Source organism: Apteryx mantelli, chromosome 1, assembly GCF_036417845.1.
Source record: "Apteryx mantelli isolate bAptMan1 chromosome 1, bAptMan1.hap1, whole genome shotgun sequence".
NCBI classification, from domain to species: domain Eukaryota; kingdom Metazoa; phylum Chordata; class Aves; order Apterygiformes; family Apterygidae; genus Apteryx; species Apteryx mantelli.
The window spans coordinates 69,616,568-69,622,592 of NC_089978.1; positions in this window are offsets into that span (position 1 = coordinate 69,616,568).

Here is a 6,025-nt window from a genome sequence, read left to right on the forward strand (position 1 = left end):
AGAATCAGAAGTGGAGCCTGAAGATGTGACTGAATTTCTGCAATCTCATGATAAAACTTGAACGGATGAGGAGTTGCTTCTTATGGATGCACAAAGAAAGTGGTTTCTTGAGAGGGACTCTACTCCTGGTGAAGATGCTGTGGACATTGTTGAAATGACAGCAAAGGATTTAGAATATCATGTAAACTTAGCTGATAAACAGCAGCAGGGTTTGAGAGGACTGACTCCAATTTTGAAAAGTTCTATTGTGGGTAAAATGCTATTAAACAGCATCGCATGCTACAGAGAAATCCTTCATGAAAAGAAGAGTCAATCGATGCAGCAAGCTTCATTGCTGCCTTGTTTTAAGAAATTGCCACAGCCACCCCAGCCTTCAGCAGCCACCACCCTGATCAGTCAGCAGCCATCAACATCAGGGCAAGACCCTCCATCAGCAAAAAGCTTACAACTCGCTGAAGGCTCAGATGATGGTTATCATTTTTTAGCAAGAAAATCTTTTTTTAATTAAGGTATGTACCTTGGTTTTTTAGACATAATGCTATTGCACACTTAATAGACTACAGTATAATGTAAATGTAACTTTTATATGCACTGGGAAACCAAAAAATTCATGTGACTTGCTTTATTGCAATATTTGCTTTATTGCAGTGGTCTGGAACTGAACCCACAGTATTTCCGAGGTATGCCTGTACTTGTGGCTGTTGCAATTAGGCATGTGAAAGCCTTTTAAACCAGTCTTGAAACCCTGTAGCAGTGAGCAAGTTTGCAGCTAACACAGAGTGTATTGCCTCTTGTCAAGGAAATAAAAAACAAAGGTGAGGGGAGGGCTCCAACTTGAACTGAAAGTGTTTTGCTTCAGGCAGCTCCTTGAATAAGGCTGTCTTTGGCTCTGTCAATCTACTCAGTAGCAGGGAGTCTCACCATTTCTATGAACTCGCTGTTCTGGACCACGCATAGAGAAGCCTGATGGATGGCTAACAGAATAAATGGACTGTGGTGGCAACTGAGTTGTTGGAAAAAGTATGAGGCACTCTCCTAGGAAGGCTCTGCAGTTTTGTTGTTGGACATTAGCTTTTCTCTTACCTTCATGCAAACACAGTTTGAGATAGCTGTGTTACTGCAAAGTGATAGGGAATAGATTTTTCAGGATTTTCAATAGTCAGGATCCATGTGAAAACTCTGGGTCACTTCCTTTACTGTGGAGTGCCCAAAGCCTCTTCTGTAATAAGGGTTTCATTGAATGAAGCATTAGAGTAATGCCTAAGAACATATAGCCCTAAGGACTTGCTTTAAAAGGCCTAAAATCTGCAAATAATGCGTCCATAGTGGGAATCACACTGAGGATAGTTGGATGAATCATCTGAACTGTTCCGCATGTGAAATATTTGCACTTCAGTGGGGAAACTGGCAACTGGTTCTCCTAAAAAGAGTAAATTTTTCGACTGTGGTCTGTTTGATTCATCAGCCCTGGAGGCAAGCAGTGCTGGAAAACATTTTAGTGCTTCTCTATCTCCTTATCTGAAAATACAGTTAATGGCCACTAGGTCTAGCTGTGCTTTTCACCTAGAAGGGGGACAGGCTGCTCAGGTTCAGTGACTCTCATGGGATGGCTTCTCTGAAAAAAGGGGGGAAAATGTTCTGTAGATGGTGGAGCAGTAACTGTTGACAGTAAGAACAGAGTTTTTGCTAGTCAGGAAATGGAAAAAAAAGACATGTCAAAACAGACAAGAAGCTGAGATTAATAACTATTCATCAAGTTGCCAGTCACTCCAGAATACAGTTGTGCTTTCCCAGTTTTCCATGCTTAAGTATTGCTCTTCAGTTCCCCAATTTTAGAAAGGCTGATACCAGCTACTACAAACATTAAGCAAAAAAAAAAAAAAAGAAAAAAAAATAGGTAACTATTAGTAAATTCCTATCATGTTTATGCAGCTCTGGTTTTAGTAACCTACCCCTAACTTACCAGTCTAAATAGGGCAGGTCTTTGCTAGAGCTGAATGGTGTCCTCCTTTGCCTCTTGGGAGGACAACTTTTGACCTGGGGACTATATCCATTGGAACTGCTTCCCAGGATCTCACTGCAGAAGCTGAGCAAACATGGTACAGTTAGTGAGGAAAACTGTGGGAGAGCTTCTGCTGCTTCTGGAGAAAAGCTAAATGTTTGTGTTCATCCTTCAGGCCTTAAGAAGAGGAAACCCTACTTTCCTGTTGTTGAGGTTGCAGAAGCTGGTTTTGCTTACATAATGCAAGTCTTCCCTCCCCACTTCTCTCCTAGGGTGCAGAGCAGGGACAACTACAAACGCGGAACAGCAGAGTTTTATTTTCCACAGGGAAGCTGAGAGGGCAGTTGGCGGCAGCAGCAGCATCGGCGTTTGATTTGTGAGCCCCATGAGTAAATTTGAGCTGGAAAAGGTTGCAAAATCTGAATTTCAGAAACAAAAGGCCAGACCATTTTCTGGATGCTGTGGTTGTTCCTCAGGGTGCACATATGTTTTCCTCTTCTCCCACCGAAGGCAGAGTGGAAGGGAGGGTGGCTGCCCCAGCCTCCCCAAAAGGAGGTCGCTTCCCAGGCAGCTTCCTCCTTTGCTGCCAGCTCCTGAGAGCGCTGCTGTGGGCAGCCTTGATTGATAGCTTCCCTCAGGAAAGCTGCCACAGCTGAAATTTTGTGCTTTAGCTGCCTGTATGGTTGCCAGATCCATTTAGTACATAATTCATTTTGCTCTCAGGAATACACAAAGGGTTTTTATGAATGCTAAATTATGTAAAAAAAGGGTTTGATTCTTTTTGTTTGTTCCAGGGTGGAAACATTAATAGAAGAGCCAGGGGACTTTGAAGCAAAATACAAATGTTGTCATGTCACAGATCACTGTGTAAGGATGAAGAGTCACGCTTCTTTAGTCAGCCCTACTCCACTATCTTGTTGGACAACCTGGATTAGGCTTGGCTGATGAAATCTGCTCTCATCCTAGCCATCGTCAGAGATATGAAAATGATTCGCTCTTCGCAACATACGGACCAGCTCAGAGAAAGCGCTGACACTTTTGTGTGGGAAAGGAAGAAGAGTGGTTTGTTTCCTAATGTAAAGCAGAACCCTCTCTGCTTGTAGGTTAGTAAATATTTGGCAGGAACAAAACTTTAAAGCAGATGTTTAAGAAAAAGAATTGAATGCAGAGGTTGTTTCTTTCTCAGGCCGTTTCTGCAGAAAGATCTGTACAGTCAAGCTAACCACGAACTCCAGAGTGGCCCCGCATCGGCTGTGAGAGTGTGTGTATACATGCACATGTTGTTTGCTATTGCCACCACTTTTTGTATAATTCACTTGGTAAAATTTTCCAGGACAGAGCTATCTGCTGTAGAAACAGTATAAGTGAAATAGCAGTGGGAGGGAGGAGGTGGGAAGGATGGGGAGCTTTGAAAGCTCTTCAGAAAACAGCAAGAATTGAATCATTTGTTGTTACAGAGCAGGGCCAGTGACTTTGGAGCCCTTTCCCCACATAAAGCTCACTCCAAGAAGTACCTGGAGGATGTCAGTACTGCTCGATCAGTTTTACACTCCTTTTGCACCTGCAACGGACGGACGTCTAAAACTCCTCGATCTGCATCTCTCAGATGTCTTGCTCAGCACAAGCAGCTTGGTGCTGTTCTGCAATGAGCAACAGTACCACCCCGTGGCCATCAGCTTCAGCACACGTCGTCTTCCCTGGGAATATTTGAAGTGAGCGCTCGATCTGTTAAATCTGTCTGCAGTTTCAGGGCATATGTTTAAGAGCTCCTTAGCAGCTGTTACATTTCTTGCTTCCCTTTGTGCACTCGGATGGGGTTAGAGGATCAGCCCAGCCCATGCCAGGTATTGCCTGATGTTTGGGGGCTTTGGGAGGATTTTTTTGGCAGGTGAAGTGTGGATGCAAGCAGTAGTGGGTTATATGCCTTTTTCTTTCTGCTGGACAAGGCCCCCTCCACTGCATGGAGTCAGGGCAGGGAAGAGAGGGAGCTCTGGAGAGGGCTGCCTGCGGGGACGGCAGCAACATGGGGAGCCTGGCCGGTTCTGTTCCCCGCAGTGCCCGGAGCGACTGAGGAAGCACAGCGGTCGGGCACTTGCAAGTATGTCATGCCCGTGTATGCTGTGGGACTGTCGAAACTGGGCACAGAAACAAAGCAATGTGCCAGATGCCCTACAGTAAGAAGAAAATACTATGGTCCCCGCTTGGTTTTCTGTTACTTTAGACCTCCATTGAAACTAATGATTTTTCTGGGCCATATATCTTTGGTATCATCAAAGTCTGTGATAAGACACTAAAAACCAGGGGGCTACTGACAAGAGAAAACACACAGTTGCTTGAACGTTACTCAGAATATTTTAATGTACATGCTGTATCTGTTTTAAAAAAAGGAAAAAATCTTAGAGACGAAAGATGGCAAAGGATGTGATTTCATCATGCCAAAAGATAAATATTTAGAAGGGACTGAAGCCAATAGCTTTGAAACACCTCTTGTTCTAGCATGTGATAGCCAGTCCTAGAAGTAAGGAAAAGGAGAAAGCAGTATTTATTTACCTGATAGATTAAGCTGTTGCAATCCATCAGGTAAATAGCAAGCATTCTTATGTTTATGGATGTTTTTTAATAGGTCTAAACTTGTTATGAATAATAATATTTAAAATGGTTTTATTCATTTATACTTGGTAGGCTGGAACAGCTGTAGTATGGTGGGTAGATAATTAGATATTTACAAGGAGTTATGACTGACATAAATATGACACTAAGTGTAAAACTCCTATCAGATGTGACATTTGAGTAACAGAATAAGAAGTGTCAAACACTAACAACTGCAGTACAGCTATGTAGTAGTAGTAGCAGCTATCAGCAATGCAGTATCTGCCTCTGTTACAAAGTGGGAGTTGCAAGTTTGACAGTCTGTGACCACACCAACTGCCCTTATAAAAGTGATATCCTGCAACCAGCAACTCTCCAGCCCCCACTTCAACCTTAACTTCCTCAGTGTGGGATTGATGGCACTAGACCCCCCCAGCCAGTGCTATCTATCATCTCCTCTATTTGTCTCAAGAAATACAGCTGGGGAAGGACTCAAGCTCCTTTCTATCCCATGTAGTTGTTTGCACTTGGAGATGCAGAGGACAAGACTTTTAGCTCAAGGACTAAACCTCCTGAACTCAGATGTCCACATACAGGACAAACCTGTCATTATAGTCAGTGGTAATACAGAAATTAAGCCCAACCTGAAGTAAATACCTAAGTCTAGTCAGCTTCTAGACTGTGGTGTCTAAATCCCCACTGATGATAACAGGACTTTAGACATGGCTCACAAGCAGGCATCTAAAATTAGTGTTTTTATCTGTAGAATAATCCAGTTAATGCAAAAGCCTTTCACTTTCCTATCAGGCAAGCAGGCAGGCAGGCTGAGCAACATATAAGCTACCAGGGAACCGGACCCACTCCGCTTCCTTAGTGCAATCATTGCTCCAGGTCAGGATCAGCTGAGGGCTTGGACCAGTGCAGAGCTGGGGTAGCACTTACTGGGGGGGTTGTAAAGTTGCTTTTTTGCTTGTAAGAGGATGGATGGGTTTCTCTGCTTCAAGTTTGGCATGAGCAAACCTCCTGCTGCTACGGAAACTGAGCTTGTAATGCAGCAGCCAGCTCTCACCTGCATTAGATGAAGCTTTTTTCCAGTTTTCAGCATCTCACTAGGAGTTAACATCTTTGCTGACAGGCTGAGCTTTGCCTGCTGTAGAAGCAGATAGTCAAGTTTTAAGTGATTAAATGGTTAATTTAATTGCAGGATGATTTGATATTAGCGTATGTGCTTCTGCCAGCAGGCTGCTAGCCATAAGCTACAATCTATGGAGCCTCAGGGAATACACTGAAAGGTTAAGCTCTGAATCCCATATTTAAGGATATAGATATTTTCAAAACTACCAGTCAGCCACCAATGAATGTAGCAGAATGTTTTTGCCAATAGGTACCTGCATAGCTAAGTGCTGACAGCAGCCCCCATCCAATATGATGCTT